The sequence below is a fragment of the Rattus rattus genome, chromosome 12 (assembly GCF_011064425.1).
Source record: "Rattus rattus isolate New Zealand chromosome 12, Rrattus_CSIRO_v1, whole genome shotgun sequence".
In the NCBI taxonomy this organism is placed as follows: Eukaryota; Metazoa; Chordata; class Mammalia; order Rodentia; family Muridae; genus Rattus; species Rattus rattus.
This window is the reverse complement of record NC_046165.1, coordinates 76,637,934-76,656,763: the sequence shown is the minus strand read 5'-3', so window position 1 is coordinate 76,656,763 and position 18,830 is coordinate 76,637,934. Positions and strand designations below refer to the sequence as shown.

The window sequence follows — 18,830 nt, the reverse complement described above, 5'->3', positions numbered from 1 at the left end:
GCCAAAAAAGAACAACAACAACAGAAAGAAGGGAAGAAGGAAGGAAGGAAGGAAGGAAGGAAGAAACAAAGAAACAAAAAAGAAACAAAGAAAGAACAAAGAAACAGAAAGAACAAACAAAGAAACAAACAAACAAACAAACAAAAGAAACAAAGAAACAAAGAAAGAACAAACAAAGAAAGGAAGAAAGAAATGTAAACAGAATTGTAAAAAGTTTGCAAACCATCTCTATCTCCTGAGGAGTTTGGTTTGCACATTCACCTCCACCTTTCCTGAAGTGAAACAGCCTCCCATCCTCACATAAGTTGCACTGATTGTGCTATAACTGCACCAACAGCTTTGGGGACCTAACTACTTCTGTCCTCTACTGCTTTGTAGTAGGTAACCCTCAAACAGAGCAGAGTAGAATGAACAATTTGTTACCGCCTCTCATGGTTCTGCAGGTAGACTGGGCACAGCTGGGTAGTTGTCCTCAGGTGGCGACTGTGGCGACTGTCACCTGAATGAGCACCTGAATTGAATGTCCTTCTTCCTGTGTTTAGATCCCATGGATAGCGGGATTCCCAGAAGTGGCCAGGTATCTCCTTTCTCAGTTTTGGTAGCTTGGTATATTCCCACAGCCTGGTAGCAGCTAATTGTTGGTACAGGGAGCTGGTACACACAAAGAGAACTTGTGTTTTTGCTTTGTTAGAGTCAGGTTTCTTTGTGCAGTCCTGGCTGTTTTGGAACTCCTGATTTGTAGACCAGGCTCTCCTTGAACTCAGAGATTCTGCTGCATCTGCCTGAGATTAAAGGTGCGTACCACCATGCCTGGCCCACAAAGAACTTTCTAAAGATACAGGGTAGAGGCTACTGGTCTACCTCCGACCTTGCCTCAGAAGTCACCGGATGCTGTTGCACTGTTGTTCACAGATTGTGCAGAGATCATTTAGACCCAGTGTAGCAGGACTCTATAGGGGTGTGATTACAAAGGAACCTGTGCTAGATTACCCCTTTGAAGATGGTACCACTGTGGGGGAAATGTGTCCTAGACAAAATGAATTTGACATATCAATGGCCATCCACAGAGCTCAGGATGAAAGGCCCTTTTCAAATTGGTTCCAGAATTACTGTCCTATCAAGGTTGGAAGTGGAGAAGAAATTCTGCAAGGCTCCTTGTATTTCCAAAGTATTCTCTCTCATGGCTGGGGTTGCAAAACCTAAGGGGTTCTTTTTTGTGACTGGGACTGAGAAAGTGGTTGGTTTTTTTTTTAAACTTGTCTCCAGAATGACCAAACTACAACTCTCATCAACTAGATTTGTTGAACACCAAGGGTGTGCTGGCCTATGCTATGGCTGCCATGTCAGAGGAGTGAGTAGCAACCCTGACTCAGAGCTATTGAATGTTTGTTCTGGACCTGTTGCTAGGCAGGACTCTGCCATTGCACTTAAACCTGGTGTTTTCATGAACTCTAAAGCAACTGTTGTCTCTATATTACAGATAAAGGGACACCGTGGAAACTAAACAACTTCTACCAACACCTAGACAAATGACAGCCCGGGAACTCAGATGCTCACAGTCCAGCCAAGATCCCTTCCTCCTAAAGGCCAAACGTTCTGCTCTGCACAAAGCACTTGACTTCCGGTTGGTTTTCTTATCTGGAAATATGAGCTCGTACCTCTGCCTCATAGGCCATTTATAAGCTATGGAACCTTGCGAGACTTGCATTCTGAGACCTTTTATTTATTTATTTATTTATTTATTTATTTATTTATTTTGACATCGTAGATGAATACAGTGTGTTTTCCTGAGAAGTTGGCAGATGGCGATGTATAGAAAGTGCAGTGTCTGGCACACGCGGAGCTGCTGATCCGTGCTACCCATTGGCATTGGTATAGCTGTGTTTTGTGCTGTAACACAATTTTGAGGTTCTTAAGCCCCAAATCCCCTGCTGAACCCGTTGTTGTTTTGTCTGATTTCCAGTGTTCTTTCTTTCCCACCCAAGGAACAGCTGCATTTTTGAGCAGAGACATGAAAAGCATGGGGGGAGATCGTCACGCCGCCACCACAGATGTCCCTGCCTTGGCCGAGGACAGAAGACAGCAGCCAATATTCACAGTGGACTGCAGATGTTTCCCTTCACCACGGATCAGAGGGGCCATTATGGACAGCGTGGGCTCTGCAGGAGTTTTGTGTTCCAGACGGAATATTACAGAATATGCATGGCTCCATCCAACATTTATTGAATACCTACTCTGTGCTGAGCCGCTTTCTAAATACAAAGATGAATAGGTCACATTCCTTGTCCCCTCAGACACTGAATTACACACAAGGAGACAACACACATAATTAGCCGTAGCGTACTGAGGAGTTCTGTGTGTGGCAGAAACAGTGGTTGATCTCAGGAGAGATTTCTGTCAGAGAGCCTTGGAAGAAGATGAAGACCGTGAGGGACATCCAGAGTCTTCTCAGGACGGTAAATAATGAAAGGACTTAATGAAATGAAGAGCAAAGGTCATTTGAGGTGGTAGAGTGAGGTGCGCAGACCAGCAGGCTTCCGCGCCCCCCAACCCCCACCTCACCCAGTCACTGCCCACCCGTGACACCTTCTTTCAGTATCTGAGTCATACCCAGTAGGTTGCTAAGTGAGGACACCGGAAAGCCTTCGCCCACACAAATATGACATGCTCCCTCAGAATGCATGTTCCTCCAACGTTTTAACCTGTCAATGTCTTTCTTCTCTTCTGAGACTGTGGGCTGGATTCTAAGAAGTGAATCTGAAGGTCATGAGGTGATAAGAAGAATAAAGCCACAGAAAACTAAGAGTCGCTTGGTCCCAGCCCTGCCAGGTCCTCAGACCTCTTTTAAGTGCTTACTGTGTAAGAAACGTAGCTCTGTGCTTAAACCACTATGCCAAAAGCATTTCGAATTAGTGGTAACTCCTGGGATATGGGGTGGGAGGGAGAGACTGTAGCATGAAGGGACCATTCCTTGTCTGCTGTGATGGGGTGTAATCCTAGCATGGGGTGGGGAAGGGGGGTTGTGAATGAGGAGTGGCATGGGGAGGACCAAATGAAAATGTGGACTCCTAGGTCAAGCTTGTGGAAAGGGTTTTATTATAGATATCAAAGAACAGCTAGAGGCATCCAGAAGAGTCTAGACTGAACCGGGCCGGCAGAATGTACCTGGCCGTTGGAAAAAAAAGGGAGGGAGAGAGGGGAGGAGGGAGAGAGTGAGGGAGGGAGGGGAGGAGGGACAGGGAAATACTCCTAAAGTACAAAGAAATTTTTTATTGTTTTTATTGTAGATAAGAAAGAAAACAGGCAGAGAGAAGAGTCGGGGCTGAACGTGGCTAGCAGACTAAACCAGACCATGAGCCTCCGCTCATGGAGGGAGCTGGGAGGGATCAAGAGAGTAGTGGCAGACCAAGAGAAGCAGCCAAAACATAGAGACCAAGAGGTCAAGAGAGTGACATAGCCAAAATGGCTGAGTTATATAGGGATCGGCCTGGGGGTGCGGGATGGAGAAGGAAAAGGGAAGAAGCCCCGCCCCTGGGAGGGAGAGGCTAAAGTGGGGAGGGGGCGGGGTGAGAAGTGCTGAAAGGAGTCACACAGATTACAGAATGATTCTGGGAAAGCAGGCCAGCATATGCTTTAATATGTTAATAGGCACCAAGGGAGGAGTCCTGAGAGCTAGTGGCCAAAATGACTGGTTTATGTAGGAAAGAGAAACCGGAGGAAGGAAATTGAAGCCCGGACTGGAGGAGGTTTAGGGTAGGGGGTCCTGTGAGAAGTGCTGGGAGGAGCTACAGGTAATGAGTGAGTCTTGGGTTGCTTTGGGACCAGACAAGGATCACCTTGAGTTCTGGACTAGCTGAGGTTAGAGGGAGACCTTAACTCAAAAAGAAAAACACAAATGTCTGGTGTAGTAGCCCAAGGCTTTAGTCCCAGCACTTGGGATACAGAGGCCAGGGGATCTCTGTGAGTTTGAGGCTAGTCTAGTCTACATAGTGAGTTCTAGACATTATGACACATAGAGAGACCATGTCTTCAAAACAAAACAAAAAGAACAAGAAAAAGAAAGAAAAGAAGGAAGGAAACAAAATGAACAAGAATGACTTTCTTCAGTATTAGGCTCTAGAGGCATAGCTCAGGTGTAGAATACCTTCTTCGTATACATGACACCTTGGCTTATTCCCCAACACCACCAAAAAATGAACCCCAAACCTACTTCTTCTTTAGTAGGAAATGGTGATGATCTGTGAATACCGTTAATATGGAAATCATGAATTAGGGAGATGTATTGAGCAACAGAAGAGAAAGTGCTTGGAGTCAAAGAGACTGAGGAACGATTTCAATTGCTCTGTGAAATCTGGTCTCCTGTTGTAATATTCTCCTCTAATGCATACAAATGTGTGGATAATTTGATATATATATATATATATATATATATATATGTATACAACACTTACTCAGTTATTTAAAAGGCACTCATAAAATTTTCCTGCACTGCCCACATATAATATAAAAATTTAATCAAGTGATAGTTTTCTTTGCTTCAAACCCGGTACCCTAAAAGCCTTTGCATCCAGACTGTGGTTCCTTCTCCCTGGTTTTTCCCTTCTTAAAAAGTTGGAGAGCTTCCACTAAGGAAAATAACAGCGGACATTGAGGGTAGAGGCAGGTGAGGGCGTAAGGTCTTGGTTCAAATTTAATCATGGAGGGAACAAAAAGAAGGAGCACTAAGAGACAACCCTTAGACAAAGCTTATGTCAGGGCAAGTTTCAGGGAGAGAATGAAAAACATGAAGAAGGGGTATGTTTGGGTGCTGAATGGCGCAAGACACTGGGCTCCTCAGGGCACTGACTATCAGAGCCGAAGCATTAGGGTTTGACAACTTTAAGACCTGGAGAGGTGGCCCAATTGCGTGTGCTGCAGAAGCATGAGGAAGGAGCTGAGTTCAGATTCCCAGCACCTATATAAAAGTCAGGCAAAGGGCTGGAGAGATGGCTCAGTGGGTAAGAGCACTGACTGCTCTTCCAGAGGTCCTGAGTTCAAATCCCAGCAACCACATGGTGGCTTACAACCATCTGTAATGAGATCTGATGCCCTCTTCTGCTGTGTCTGAAGACAGCTACAATGTACATATATATAATAAATGTTTTAAAAAAAAAAAAAGTCCGGCAAAGGTGCACACGTCTGAATCCCAGAGCTGGGATATGGGGTAGGTGAAGGCAGACAGACAGATTCTGGATCTTCTGTGGTCACTAGGCAGCCAATCTAACCCAGCCAGTGGGCAGCAGATTTAAGGAGAGCCTCTGTCACAGGATAAATAGATCAAGGGAAAAGCAATAGTGGAACACACTGGGTGTGGACCTCTGAGATCCCCAACCACATGCACACACGTGCAAGAACACACACGTGTAAAAACACACACACACACACACACACACACACACACACACACACACACACACACACACAGTCCACTTCAGCACATCCGTAGAGAACTTCCAAGAGGACCTCCGGCCATTGCTGCTTGGATTGGAGGCTGTAAAGATCAGTGAGATACACTTGAGGACTTCCCAGTTCATTCACTACTGCCAACAGGGCGTTGTGGACATTCAAATGCAACACTCCCAGCCCTGAAGGCATTTGATAAAACAGGAAGATAGTTAAGGTGACAAAGGTGAACTGATGACGGTAGAGACACTTTGGACTAAGGAGAAAGCCGAGAAGGGCACCGTCATCACGCGTGATCTCCCATCTCCGTGAACTCTACCGCGAAGAATGTGTGCGACTCAGCGGATGAACGAAGTCCCAAAACACAATGCGCAATTGAATTCACCTCCCTGAGTCTCTCTTTGCTGCTCTGTTAAGTGGGAACAATTTCATCGGGATTTACAAGGGTTGGGTGACAGAATGCGTACTTAGCGCAGTGACAAGCATAGTAAGTGCTCAATAAATACTAGGGCTCGTTATCTAGTCAGTGTCAAGCCAGGATCAGAGAGTGGTGTGGGTGGACAAGGCTGTAGGAGGCAAACCACAACAGGCCAGGCCAGAAGCCAAAGCCCAGAGAGGGCCCGGATAAGCTTCTAACAGTGGGCGGAGTCTTTAGTGGGCGGAGTCTTTAGTCGCGGAACTACATTTCTTAAGAAAAGAAGAAAAGTGAAAATGTGACCGGCATAATAAATAAGAATCCAAATTCTACACCGCAGTAACATGAACAGACTCGTGGCAGACTGCAGAAGATTTATAGATTTAACCCAGTCGGGCAATCGAGGTATTGTTTCGAATTGTACTCTATCGAACTGTGGCCATTTTTCAAAAGGGGAGCAAGCACGTAACCGAGTATAACGAGTGTTTTCTGAATATTTACGCTGCAGAGCACTGGTGAAAGCGTCATGATTTTTAGCCCAAGGTTCAAGTTTGCTGGGGAAGTTTGTTTCTGTGCTAAAGAGCCCCAGGGAACTCAATGATGCCTGATTCTTGAATCTGAAGGCGTGAAAGCAATTGAACTTGCAAGCAATTCCGAAACCCTTGATCCTTTTGAAAATGACACCTCACACAGAACCAAACACAAAATTGAGTTCTGAAAGCGTGCGTGAAAGTCTCCTACATCACCGGGAGAGACGAGATGGAGCTGTCAGCTGCCTGGTGCTCACCGGATGCATGGGTCTTGTGAGCACACATGACTTCAAATGTTCATCAGTTTTCCACAGTTCTCACAGAGCCTAGGAGGTACATTAAAGAGGACTGCCTACAGATACTACAGCTTCCTCCTGTTCACAACCTACTCTGTGCCACACGACACCACGAAGCTGGTCGATTACCCTGACACCCATGCGTCACCGCATCCATCTTAACGTAAGAGGTAAACTGTGCTCAGAAGCTAAGTTCAAGGCCAAGGTTGACATTGAATTCTGGGTGCTGACCTTGTAACTCAGGCTCTTCCTAGCTCTTGGGTGACTTCTTGTTTATTTGATTTTCTTTTTTTTTTTTTTTCCGGAGCTGGGGACCGAACCCAGGACCTTGCGCTTGCTAGGCAAGCGCTCTACCACTGAGCTAAATCCCCAACCCCCTCTTGGGTGACTTCTTAAGTCACCCAAAGGCTATCCCGAGCACTTCAGATGACAATTTGATTTTGTACAAAGATAATTACCACTCCTGCAGAAAATTCAGACAAAATAGAAACATAAAGAAGCACTAGGCTGGTTACTTTGATCATTATGTGCGGATTAGGCTGCCAAAATGAAATTACACGTCCTCCTTTCAAAGGCAATGTCCTAGCTCATGGGTTGAACTGAGGAAGGAATTCAAGGCTTGGGAGATGGTTTAGTGGTAAAAGCACTAGGTCCTCAGTTCAAACTCCCAACACCCATTACACACATCTGTAACCCAAGTATGGAAAGGTGAAAGCAGGAGGTTCCTAAGAGCTTAGTGGTTCATCAGCTTTGTCAATCAATCAGTGAGTTCCAGGTCCAGTGAGAGACTCTTTCCCAAAATAAAACAAAATGGCAGCAAACAACAGAGGATGGTATTTGATGTCAACCTCTGGGCCTTCATGCGTGTACCCTTACACACATGCACCCATATGCAATTCCATATACACCCAAAAATTAATCGATAGCAGGAAACAAAATGACAGAAAGGGGTTGCCTCTCCCCTGCAAACAAATTTTAGGCACAATAAATAAACAAATAAAATCTTTTGTAAGGTCAACATTTTTCTTTTTTCCTAAACGAGAATGACAGGCGGATCACAGGTGATCTATGGGAGAAGACTCTTTTGCATGATGACACGGGTCACACATCTTAGCAACTCATATATGTTAGGTGCACATCACAACATACGGATTCCAGTCTACGGTGACGTGGTTTCTTTGGACACTCAGCTGTGTCCACAAGTGTTTTTCTGAAAGCTGTCTTATGAGAGGATGTTTTGCTGAAGCGGACACTTGAGAGGATGCATGACGTTTGGAAAGATTCTAAGTAGAACCCGACAGGGACAGTGAATGATGGTCTTGCCTTGGTTCACCTTGCAACACTGTTCTCTTGTGGGATTCTGGCTGCTTCTTGCCACTTCCACAGACTCAAGCAAATTTGTCAGAGCCTCATAATCTCTTCTGGATCCAGCTGCTGCTTCTTCGCGTTTGGAATCGACCCAAAACATTACGTCTAAACAGATCCACGCCCCCCATTTCCTGTTAACCTTTCTTCTCCCCTACTTTTGGTCAGGGGGCTAGAAGGGAGGTCGAAGCGTGAAGGCCCGGCAGAATATGGAAGTCAGAGAGTGGATGTCCAGCGTGCTCAGTGAGCCCTGCACATCCATGACTGCCAAGTAGCACTAGGTTCTGAGAGCGTGTGAGCCTTGGGGACAGTGTCTCTTCCCTCTGTCACTGAGGTCTCAGCTACAGCATTTTTGTTTCTTGTACGATCCTCAGGCTACTTGGCTGGCTCTGCGACCTCCCTTAAGGATGACAACTTCCTGGATCCCAGAAGGCCTTTTATTTATTATTTGTTTGTTTGTCTATTGGTTTGACCCATACATTGGTACGTTTGCCTCAACATTTTTAAATTGGACACTTTCCACACACTCTAACTCTTCATTTCTTGCTTCTCTTGTGAAGTCCTAAGGTCTGCCAGTGCTGGGGTGAAATGCTTTAGACTGCAGTAATGTCTAGTGTTGGCAGTCCCTTGAGATGTGGTAGCTCTCCCTCCTTAGGTGTCCCCCCACCCACCTCCCTGGGGCACTGGGGTCATGGGCTGTAAATTGATTTTTATGGTCTCCATTTTGTTGCGATTTCTTTACAGTTGGGAAACGTGTCTCTATGTCCATCGCTCTGTCTGAGGCAGGAGAGTGAAAATATAATGACAAAAAGCAGACGGCAGTAGTTTCTGGAATAAAATGCAGCCAGTCTCAGGCAGATTCTGTCTAGTCCCTGGAGCGCATCTGTCTCTGCTGCTGTGGTGATGTCCAGCATCCCAGCATCCATTGCTCCTTCAATGGGTTCTAATCCCCACTCCATCCCACACTAGTGCTAGGCCCTTGAGCAAGGCACTGCACCGTTGGGACTTCCCACATCCGTAAAAGGATACTTCAGGGTCCAAAGCTTTGCCTCTCACCTCCAAGGTGTTGACTCTACTCTAGCATTGTGCCAGCCCTAGTAACATTCTCCCATTCTCTGGTTTTGGGTTTTTGTTGTTTTGTTTTGACAAAAGCAGTCCAGGGTTCATAAATACTGAGGTTTGGAGGGGGGCATCCTGACTGAAGACTGACCAGGAACCTCGATGATGATGACATGACACGAAGTGAGAAGAGAGAAAAGCCACTCTCTTGAAAAGAATCCACCCAGAGACAAGCAGAGGGGCAAAACCAAAAGTGGGTTTCAAATTTTGGATTTAATGTGCCCGACAGCGAGACAAACGCCACCAGAATATTTTTACATTTTCAATAAAACTACATCAAATATTTAAAACAAATAGTAGTGTGCCTTTCTTCCTTTTTCTTCCCCTCCCTTCCTTCTTCCCCTTCCAAAGAAAAAGACTTCCTTTTAGGAGCGGTTGAAGAAGGATCATTTCAGAGATTACGTATTCTTTGGGTATTCTCTCATGGTGTAACTGTTTTGTATAATATTGTATAACTTTATTGCCGGAGCAATAAAGGGTTGGAAAGAAAGTCCCCTTAAAGTTTGATGGCCCTGTGGCTTCCTTGCCAGCAGCCTGGAGACAGCATTGAGTTTAGGTAACCACTTTTTTATGTAGAAAGGAAAGATAAGATGGGGTTTTAAAATATCTGTAAATGTGAGAGAATAACAGCATTGTTCGAAGAAGCTGGACCTCTTCTAGTCACTGAGCATCCCGGGAGAGGGGTAAGGAGGCCAGGCCTCGGGTAGTACAGGGAACTTGTTCAGCTTACCTTTCAGATCTCCAATCTCATCCGAACTGAACTACTGCCTTAGTCCTTCTCTGCTTTGTCAATATGAAAACAACTTCTCCTCCTCTTCTTCCTCCTCCTCCTCCTCTTCTTCCTCCTCCTCCTCCTTCTCTTCCTCTTCCTCCTCCTCCTCCTCCTCTTCCTCTTCCTCCTCCTCCTCTTCCTCCTCCTCTCCCTTCTTCTTCTTGTTTTGTCCCCTCCTGAGAATGCTGATACCCGGGACATGCCTCTGGGTGTTCTCAAGACTTCAATGTCATTGCTTAAAGGGTTAAAGATCTCTGAGGCCCCAATGGAAGGTTGATAAGGCAAACCACTCACCCTCTGGAGATGAACCCCGTGTCCTTTTCCAAAACAAAGTCCGAGAAGCATGGAATGCATTCAGCAGTTTGGGAATTCTACCTCGGGGAGGCGGAGATTAGCACCCGGATCTTACAGTAGGAGAGAGTTCTCATTGTAGCCCTTTATCTTTGAGAGTAGAGTTTAATTTCGTTTATCAAGGGCTTACCATTTCCTTCTTAGGAAAAATGCTTTGGATGATACACTATACCACCAGAGAGTATAACAACATATTTTTAGTTTATCAGTTCAAACCAAAAACTCTTCCTAGGGATGGAGACACCCCCTTGCCTGCGTCCATGCAGGTGACAGTTTAGGTCTTGTTTACAGCACCAGTAACTGCTTTAGCTCTGGGCAAAGGACCCGTTATCCTAATGAGAAAGACCTCTAGAGGGGAGAGAACAAAGGGGGCCTCATATTCATTCTGCTCTAGGAGCTGCTGAGTCCTGCACCTTACTGGAAGCTGGGCGTTCACAAAGTCAGAGAATGCAATGCTCCCTATTTGTACGGGGACAACTTTAAACCGTTGGTTATTTATTAGAAAAGAAAGAGGAGAACACGGGGAAGGAAGGAAGGAGAAAAAGCTCATTTTTTTTTAGGAGCTGTGGTCAGATAGCAAGATACACCTAAAATGTTTGCATTCTGATTAAACAGGAATTTGGCTCTCCAGCGTCCTTATAGAAGGCTCGAATTATAAGCAGGTTGACTCCAGGTTGAGAGAGCGATTTTTGGAAGAACTTGATCCCTAAATAAAACGGGTGGGTGCCTCTCTCTGTTCAGCAGTCTCTTTTCCAGAGAGTCTGGCATCCAACACTCTAGACTTTATGGTATTTGCTCACTTTTTAAATGATATCTCCCCCCCTCCCCGAGGAAGTTTGCGCTGTGGGATCGCCGTGTTGGTGGGAGGCAAAAGCCCTCTGCAAAAACATTTGAAAATGAAACACTCCCGGTGCGTAATCCCTTTCTCTGTGGCACAAGAGAAAAGTGCACCTACACTCCTGCCTACCAGAGGGCTGTGCACATGAATCTCCCAGCCGCGGAGTGCTGACATTTGACACTGCACTGAACCCTGAAGGCAGCTGGTTGCTGGCCTCTGCGTTCTCTCCCACCCTGTTCAGACTGGCTCTCTCTTCCGCCTCTGGCCCAGTGCCCCAGCCTCTCCTACTGCAGAAATGACATGCTGGGAAAGCCTAAGCCAAACCCACGCCAGTTCCATCCGTTTTCCGCTCTCATTATCAGAGGCCTTTCGTTCATCCACGGCCACCAAAGGCACCGCTGGAGGAGAGAGGAGAGGTTACTCTGCGACCGCTCCACTAGCATCTGCGAGTTTGTAAACAGTCGTTATTATCGAAATCCCAGCCACAGTGCTTCCAAGAACTCCATGGGTGCAGAAGCACGACTAGAGATGTCCGGGCTTCCGTGGAGCGGTAGCCATGGAAGCATTAGGGTGTGGTGAGAGATTAGGCAGCAGCAAAGGCCATTGTACCTTGCCAGATGGAATTCTGCTTTGATGTACACTGGGGTCTAAATTGTTTTCCTTCCTTTGGTACATTTAAAATTAAGATTCCGTGTTAATCCCTAATTAATTCCGAGATCAAGCTTCTATTTTGGCTACTTGAATGAGTGGTGTCGGAATGGTTTTAGGGAAGTGAGGCCATAACAAAATATTTTCCAATTACATTAAATACCTTAGGGGCATGGTTATTAAGCATGGCTGAATTAAGTGTGGGATTTTAAATCAGAATGACATGATTTGAAATTAGAAATCATTTTAAGTGCTCTGGGATGGAGTAGGACAACAGTTATACAAAGAAAGGAAGGGGGGGCTGGAAACTGCCATTAACAAAACAAAACAAGTTCGCTTCGGCACAAAAGACAGAACCAAGGATCCCAGAACTTTAAAGGATTAAGCATTAAACACTCACTATAAAACTGGGCGTGGGGGGAGGGACCAGATCAGGTGGAAAAGGTGGGGACGGGGATGTGGGGGCCGTGGAGGCCTGGATCTTTGTCTACACAGCAAGCTGCAAAGAACGTGGGACTCACGTGGGACTTTCGCAGGCTCCTGACACGGGTCAAGGACAGCTGACCTGGGCTGAATCCAGGCAAAACTATGAGCTTAGTTCAAACATAATGAGTTACCCTTGCAGGCATTCCCAGCATTCTCCGCTGGTCTCATCAGGTGTTTGTGTCCTAGCCCAGGGAGGAGAGGAACACCGTAGTAAGAAGATTAAAGAGCACGGTAATAAGTGCTAGCTGAATTCTTGTGGGGATAGTCATGAATTAAGACATGGAGACTCTTATCTCTCTAGACTGCGAATCTGAAACATTTAGGAGGGGGGAAAGTATCACCATTCTTACATTCATTTAAGAACTCCCCTTCCCTCTCATTCCCTTCTCCTTCCCCCTCTCTCTGGGCATGGGGGCGGGGGTGTACATGCTTGCCTGCCTGCCTGCCTGCCTGCCTGCCTGCCTGCCTGCCTGTCTGTCTGTCTGCCTGTCTATTCTGGGGAAACAAATCCATGTCTTGTGCTTGCTAAACACCTGCTCTACTGTTGGGTTGAAGCCCCATCCTGAGAACCAATTTTGTAATTCAGCCACCTATCTGGACCCAAGGAAAGAGCTGTACGTATAGTTATACGTACGCGTTACATGCAGTTATATTTTTTTGTACCGTCTTCTGTCTGTTCTCATTTCCTGGAAATTGGGTGGAAGCGATTTGCTTTTTCATTCCTATCCCTAATTAGGAGCCTGAATCTCCCGTGATAATGTCTCGAAGGATACTCTACATCATCGTTGGGTGGGGCTCCGAGGCCTGCACCAGCTTCTTCTGTAACACCCCAGCTCTCTCATCCACATCAGTTCCAGCAGGGCCTGCTAAGTGTCTTAGTGTCACCTGCCACGAAGACTTCTTTTTATGAGGCTCCCGTGGCTCAGTGAGACACATACGTTAGGTTTGGCATCATCCAAAGATTTGGGTTCAGCCGGGTGTGGTGTCACATGCTTATAGTCCTAGCCCTCTGGAGGCCGAAGCAAGAGGATTGCTACCAGTTTCAGGCCAGCTGGAGTTACACGATGAGCTCTCGTCTTTAGAAAAGAAAGAAGTTTGAAGAGTTTGTGTTCAGAGGCTCACTCTGCCAACATGCCAATCAAGCACTCTTCTTGGAAGTTTGAAAGCCTAAATATATTCTTAAGGTTTGCCACGATGTCAATAAGAGGAAAGTTCCACAGTAGCCTCATGGGACGAGCTCTAACCAGAGCACAGGTTCAGGGTCGGGAGGTAGCTCTGTTTGTAAAGAGCTTGCCCTTCAAGCACGGGGATCTAAATTCGGACCCCAGCAGCACTTAAAAGGCAAGGTACAACTGAAGGGTGTACCTATAATCTCAACTCTAAGGAGTGAGACTAAGAGGAATCCAAGGGCTCATCGGCCGACCAGTGTAGCTAAATCTGTGACTTCCAGGTTCCATGAGAAACCCTAGCTCAGAAAGTAAAGCAGAGATTAAAGAAGACATTTAATATACTCATCTGACCTACTCAATAAGGTGTGCATGTGCACACACACAACATATACATGTGCGTACACACAAATACACACATGCACTACCCACAACACAAACACTTATACACATACAGACACACAAACATGTGCACAAACACATACAACCATATACAGAGCCTGGTCCATTGAAAGCACTGTGTGAAATTACCATTAGTCTATGGATGCAAGACAAATAAGAAACATTAATACATTTTAACGTTTAGGCCTGGATCTCAGTAACCCGATATCTCATTGTATAAATGTAAATATCTCTGAATCAAAACATCTAAAAGCCAAAGTGTTTCTTGTCCCAAACACTTCAGAAGAGAACACTTGACCTATGTGTTCCTGACTAAGCGTGAACATCTCTGTCAAACAGATGGTACACCTGCTCACCTCAGGTACAAATGCGTAAGGGCCATTCCTCAATTTATCCCCTATGACAGAAACATGGGAACCACACCAGAGCCTCCAGATGAAGACAGCCAGGCTACAGTGACCTCCATGTCTAAACTACAAAATCCACTCACTAAAGTCTCATTGGTTCGGTGCTAAAATGTAGGTAGATGTATTTGACCTTAAAAAGCCGTCACGTCTTTAGATCCGAAGATCTCCTCTTATTGATCTGGCTGTGAAATGAAGATTTAAGAACTCAAGGCTCTGCCCAGACATGCGGAGTCAGTTTCTAAATTTCCATGCAGGGCATTTTAAACACCGTGGGAGATTTTAACAGACTTACCTAAAGGTGAGAACCTCAGGTTTAGGAGTCAAACATTGAAAGTCATTCACGTACAGTGACGATGCCCAGTCCTCTCAGTCACTCACCCCAGACATCAGCACAGTTGATGGAGGGATTTGTGAGTGTGTTTGTGATTCTCTCTCTCTCTCTCTCTCTCTCTCTCTCTCTCTCTCTCTCTCTCTCTCTCCCTCTCTCTGTGTGTGTGTGTGTGTGTGTCTGTGTCTCTATGTGTGTGCATGTGTGTCTGTGTATCTGTGTGACTGTGTGACTCTATGTGTGTATGTGTGTGTATGTGTCTGTATCTGTGTGAATGTGTCTCTGTGAGTGCGTGTGTATATGTATATGGTCTGTGTGTCTGTGTGTGAGTGTGTGCGTGTGTGTCTGTATCTGTTTGAGTGGTGTGCAAATGTGTATGGTCTATGTGTCTGTGTGTCTGTGTGTGTTTGTGTGTCTGTATCTGTGTGAATGTGTGTCTGTTTGAGTGCATATATATATGTATATATGGTCTGTGTGTGTATATGTATATGGTGTGTGTGTGTGTGTGTGTGTGTGTGTGTGTGTGTGAATATATAAGGCACTGTGTTGGTACAGTATGTGTGAAAGTGTGTATAACTGAGAACGTGAGTTCTGAAAAAGACGGTCTGAGGCTGTGCATATATATGTCGGGGATTCCTGTGTGCTTGGGTGTACGTGTGTCCATGTGCCAATTTACACTGGAGATAAGCTTCTTGTGTCAGGCCTTTAGGATCTATGGCTATCCTACAGATTGCAGCTGACTCCTTGGCTTTGCTTCGTCTGGCACGTAACAGACCTGACACATGTCAATTTTAACTTCAGTGGATTGAATGAACCAGTGAAACACAGGCTATTCTGATTTTTTTTTTAAAGATTTATTTATTTCATGCATGTGAGTACACTGTCACTGTCTTCAGACACACCAGATGGTTGTGAGCCACCATGTGGTCACTGGGAATTGAACTCAGGACCTCTGGAAGAGCAGTCAGTGCTCTTAACCGCTGAGCCATCTCTCCAGCCCAGCCACTCTGATTTTTAAAAAGTTGGTTTTAGCTCACGCAAACTTAAACATGTCAAGCAACACATGGTGCAGCTTCACATAAGTTTCTTAGAGATCTTTGGCCTTGACACAGACTAGAACTGGGTCCTAGGATATGAAGGCTGGCCAGATCACATTCCCTGAAGAATTATGTGCACCCCAATAGACTCAATGAGTTTTTGTTACTTCTCAAACAGAACCGCAGGGCTGGCTTCCATTCAGATACATGGCAGTACCTCAGGACAGCTTCTCCTTTCTCCTGGGTGGGCCCAATCTTCACATATCAATTCCGTTTGGCCCAATTTAACAAACATTGCTTTAGTGTCAGCCAAGATCCCAGTGCAACCCAACTGCCACTGAACTCCTTTGCCAGTCGGGGAGTACCGGGGAAGGGCCAACGAGAAAGAGGAACCAGACCTTATCCCTGCTGCCAAGGAGATCCTGAGATGTTTCCATATAAACTACTGTTTCTGTTGTACTGAGACGCAGTGAAATGCTAAGCACTTATCACTCCAGCCATCAGGGAGAGCAAAGGCTCATTGGGATTCACGGGGAAAGTACACTTAATGAGGGTCTTGAAAAAGAATCAACATTTTGTCCCAAATTTCCTTGGGCCTTGAACTATTTCATACATGGTTTTGTTGTTTTGGTTTTGTGTGTGTGTGTGTGTGTGTGGCCTGATGGTGACATCAAATGTCCTTCTCCATCACTCTCCACTTCTATCAAACACAATAGGGACAGAGTACTGGCTTTACCATGTGTAGGCTGTTCGCCTATTTAATCTTCTTGCATATGAATTTATCCCTCCGTGACAGGGGTAAGGATACTTCTCCCACAGGAGGAACATATGTGCGTGACATGTGTATAGGTGCCCATTAAGTAAACGACACTTTCAAAAATGCTTTGTGCAATATCTGCCTCATAGGAAGCAAGCCATAGTTTTCATTTTGAGATTTAACTCGAGTGGGGAAAGCTGGGGATACTTTAAGAGCAGGAAGGAAGGGAAGCAAAGACAAGGGACTCAGAATTGAGCCCTGAACATTGGGCCACGCCCTTTGGCTTTTTGCTTCCATTAAAACCAGTGCACTAAGGCTTGCTCTGTTCTGTAAAGAGATCACTTTGAAGAGGAGGAGCTGGGCAGCCGTGGGCAGCCGTGGGCAGCTGAGAGCAGCTGTGGGCAGCCATGGGTAGCTGAGGAGCTAGGATCTGTCACAGGGTCCTAGACCCCAAACTCTGTCCCCCAGCCCTCAGCCAGCTCCTCTCTTGCTTAAGCCTCATCCCATTTCTCAACTGTGTCCCTCCCTGGGGGCCCTGAGGACCTGGCTCCTGTTTCTATTTTACTGGCAAGCTATGGCAGCTCTGCTGGGCCACACCCTGTCCTGGCCTCCCTCTAGGTAGGCCTTCCCTTTGACCCACATGGTGTTTGACAAGGTGTCTTCTAACCTCCAAATATCTTAGAATTTTCCAGATCGCTTTCTCTTCTTCATTTACATTAACTCCATGATGCTCTAAGGACAGTCTTTATGTGATTTCTCGTCCATTCATGGTGGTAAGATTTGTTTTACAGCTCAGAGCACGGTTTATGTTAGCTAGCTCTCTAGGCTAGACCGGATGACCAACTCAGTCCAGGCAAACTCCTCTCTCCCCCTCCAAAGTGCTGGGATGCTGTGTGCCCCTGCCCTCAGCTATTTCTCCCCCCTCCCAGCAGCTTCTTCTCCCCCGGCCCTCCACTGTTCCTACCAGCCCCAAATTACAATCCTTTATTTTGTGTGGGAAGGGTGTGCACATGTCACTGTCAACCTGTAATGTCAAGATGGCCACTTGCAGGATTCAATTCTTTCCTTCCGCTGTGTGGATTGAACTCAGGTCACCGGGTTTGCTGGCCGGTGGCTCTACCCACTGAGCCAAGCCCAGGTTCTGCACCTAGGTTTGTATGGGGGGTGCTGCGGGAGCTTGAAACTCAGGCCCTCTCTCCCATAGGGTGAGCGCTTTACTGACTGAGCCATTTCCCCAGCCCTTGTGTGCTTATTTCTGTCAGTCTTTGTCTTGCTGGTTTTGAAGGGCTGTCGTTAGGAGTGTACGGTTTAGTGTTGTTAATGTGTTCTTGAATAACTGACTTCTTTGTCACTGCAAAAAAGTCTCTTTAAGCTGGGAATAGTGACACATGCCTTTCATACCAGCACTGGGGAGAAAAAGGCAGGCCAGCCTGGTCTACACAGTGAGTTCCAGGGCAGCTAGAGCTATATAGTGTGACCCTGAATTTAAAAAAAAAAAAAAAAGTACTTTTATATTTACATCTATTTATTGATTGGTTGAGACAATCTGGGTTGTAGCCCAGGCTGGCTTTGAGCTTTTGATCTTCTTGCCTCTGCCTCTTGAGTGCTGGAATTACAGTGGTGTTTCACCTTGGCCCGCCATCCCTGTGATCTCTAGTACCACGGGGCCCTCTGGTCCGAAGGGGTCTAACCAACCTTTACTCAAGCTTCTGCTCTGGGCTCTCACATTAGATCTCGTTCAGTCCCTCTGCTTTCTGCCCAAGTCTTCGGGTTTAAAGTGGATTTACATGTAACCGGGCCTTGTTTTAATTCAATTAGGTCATCTCTGGTTGTTTTACTTTAATGGTGTGTTTGGGGGTTGGGGTGAGGGCTGCAGAGCCAGCTCAGTGGTGAAGAGCGCTAACTGCTTTTCCAGAGGACCCTTCCTCACAGCCATTACGGCGGGGGCTCACAATCATTTGTAACTCCAATCCCAGGGCATAGGATGCTCTCTTCTGGCCTCTGTGGTCACCTGCACACATGTGGCCTATACTCACACACGCACACCCACATCATTCAGAAAACCAAGTCTTTAAATAGTGTATCTGGTTATTACTTACACTTAGATTATGGATACCATTAGCTTAAACTCTACTCTCTTGCCAGCAGAATTCACCAAACTTGCTATTACTTTCCACCCCGCCCCCTTGTTCTTTCTGGGCTTAAGTGAACATTTTTTTTTTCTTTTTTTCGGAGCTGGGGACCGAACCCAGGGCCTTGCATTTGCTAGGCAAGCGCTCTACCACTGAGCTAAATCCCCAACCCCTTAAGTGAACATTTTTACTATGCATTTTATTAACTTTAAAATAGGACTGCATATCCTATTTTAGAAGTAGACTTAAGGGATACACTAGAATTTTTATAAAGATTTGTTTACTTTTGTGTGCATTGGTGTTTTGCCGCATGTATGTCTTTGTAAGGATGCCAGATCC

General features: G+C 45.9%; 1 long non-coding RNA gene across 1 annotated transcript; it reads left to right on the top strand.

Annotated features, from left to right (window-relative positions):
- The first annotated feature begins 1,486 nt into the window (after positions 1–1,486).
- On the top strand, positions 1,487–2,611 carry LOC116914041. The gene is made up of 3 exons (XR_004389661.1): positions 1,487–1,624; positions 1,769–1,872; positions 1,986–2,611. It is a non-coding gene; the product is annotated as an uncharacterized LOC116914041 (long non-coding RNA).
- Positions 2,612–18,830: the final 16,219 nt, after the last annotated feature.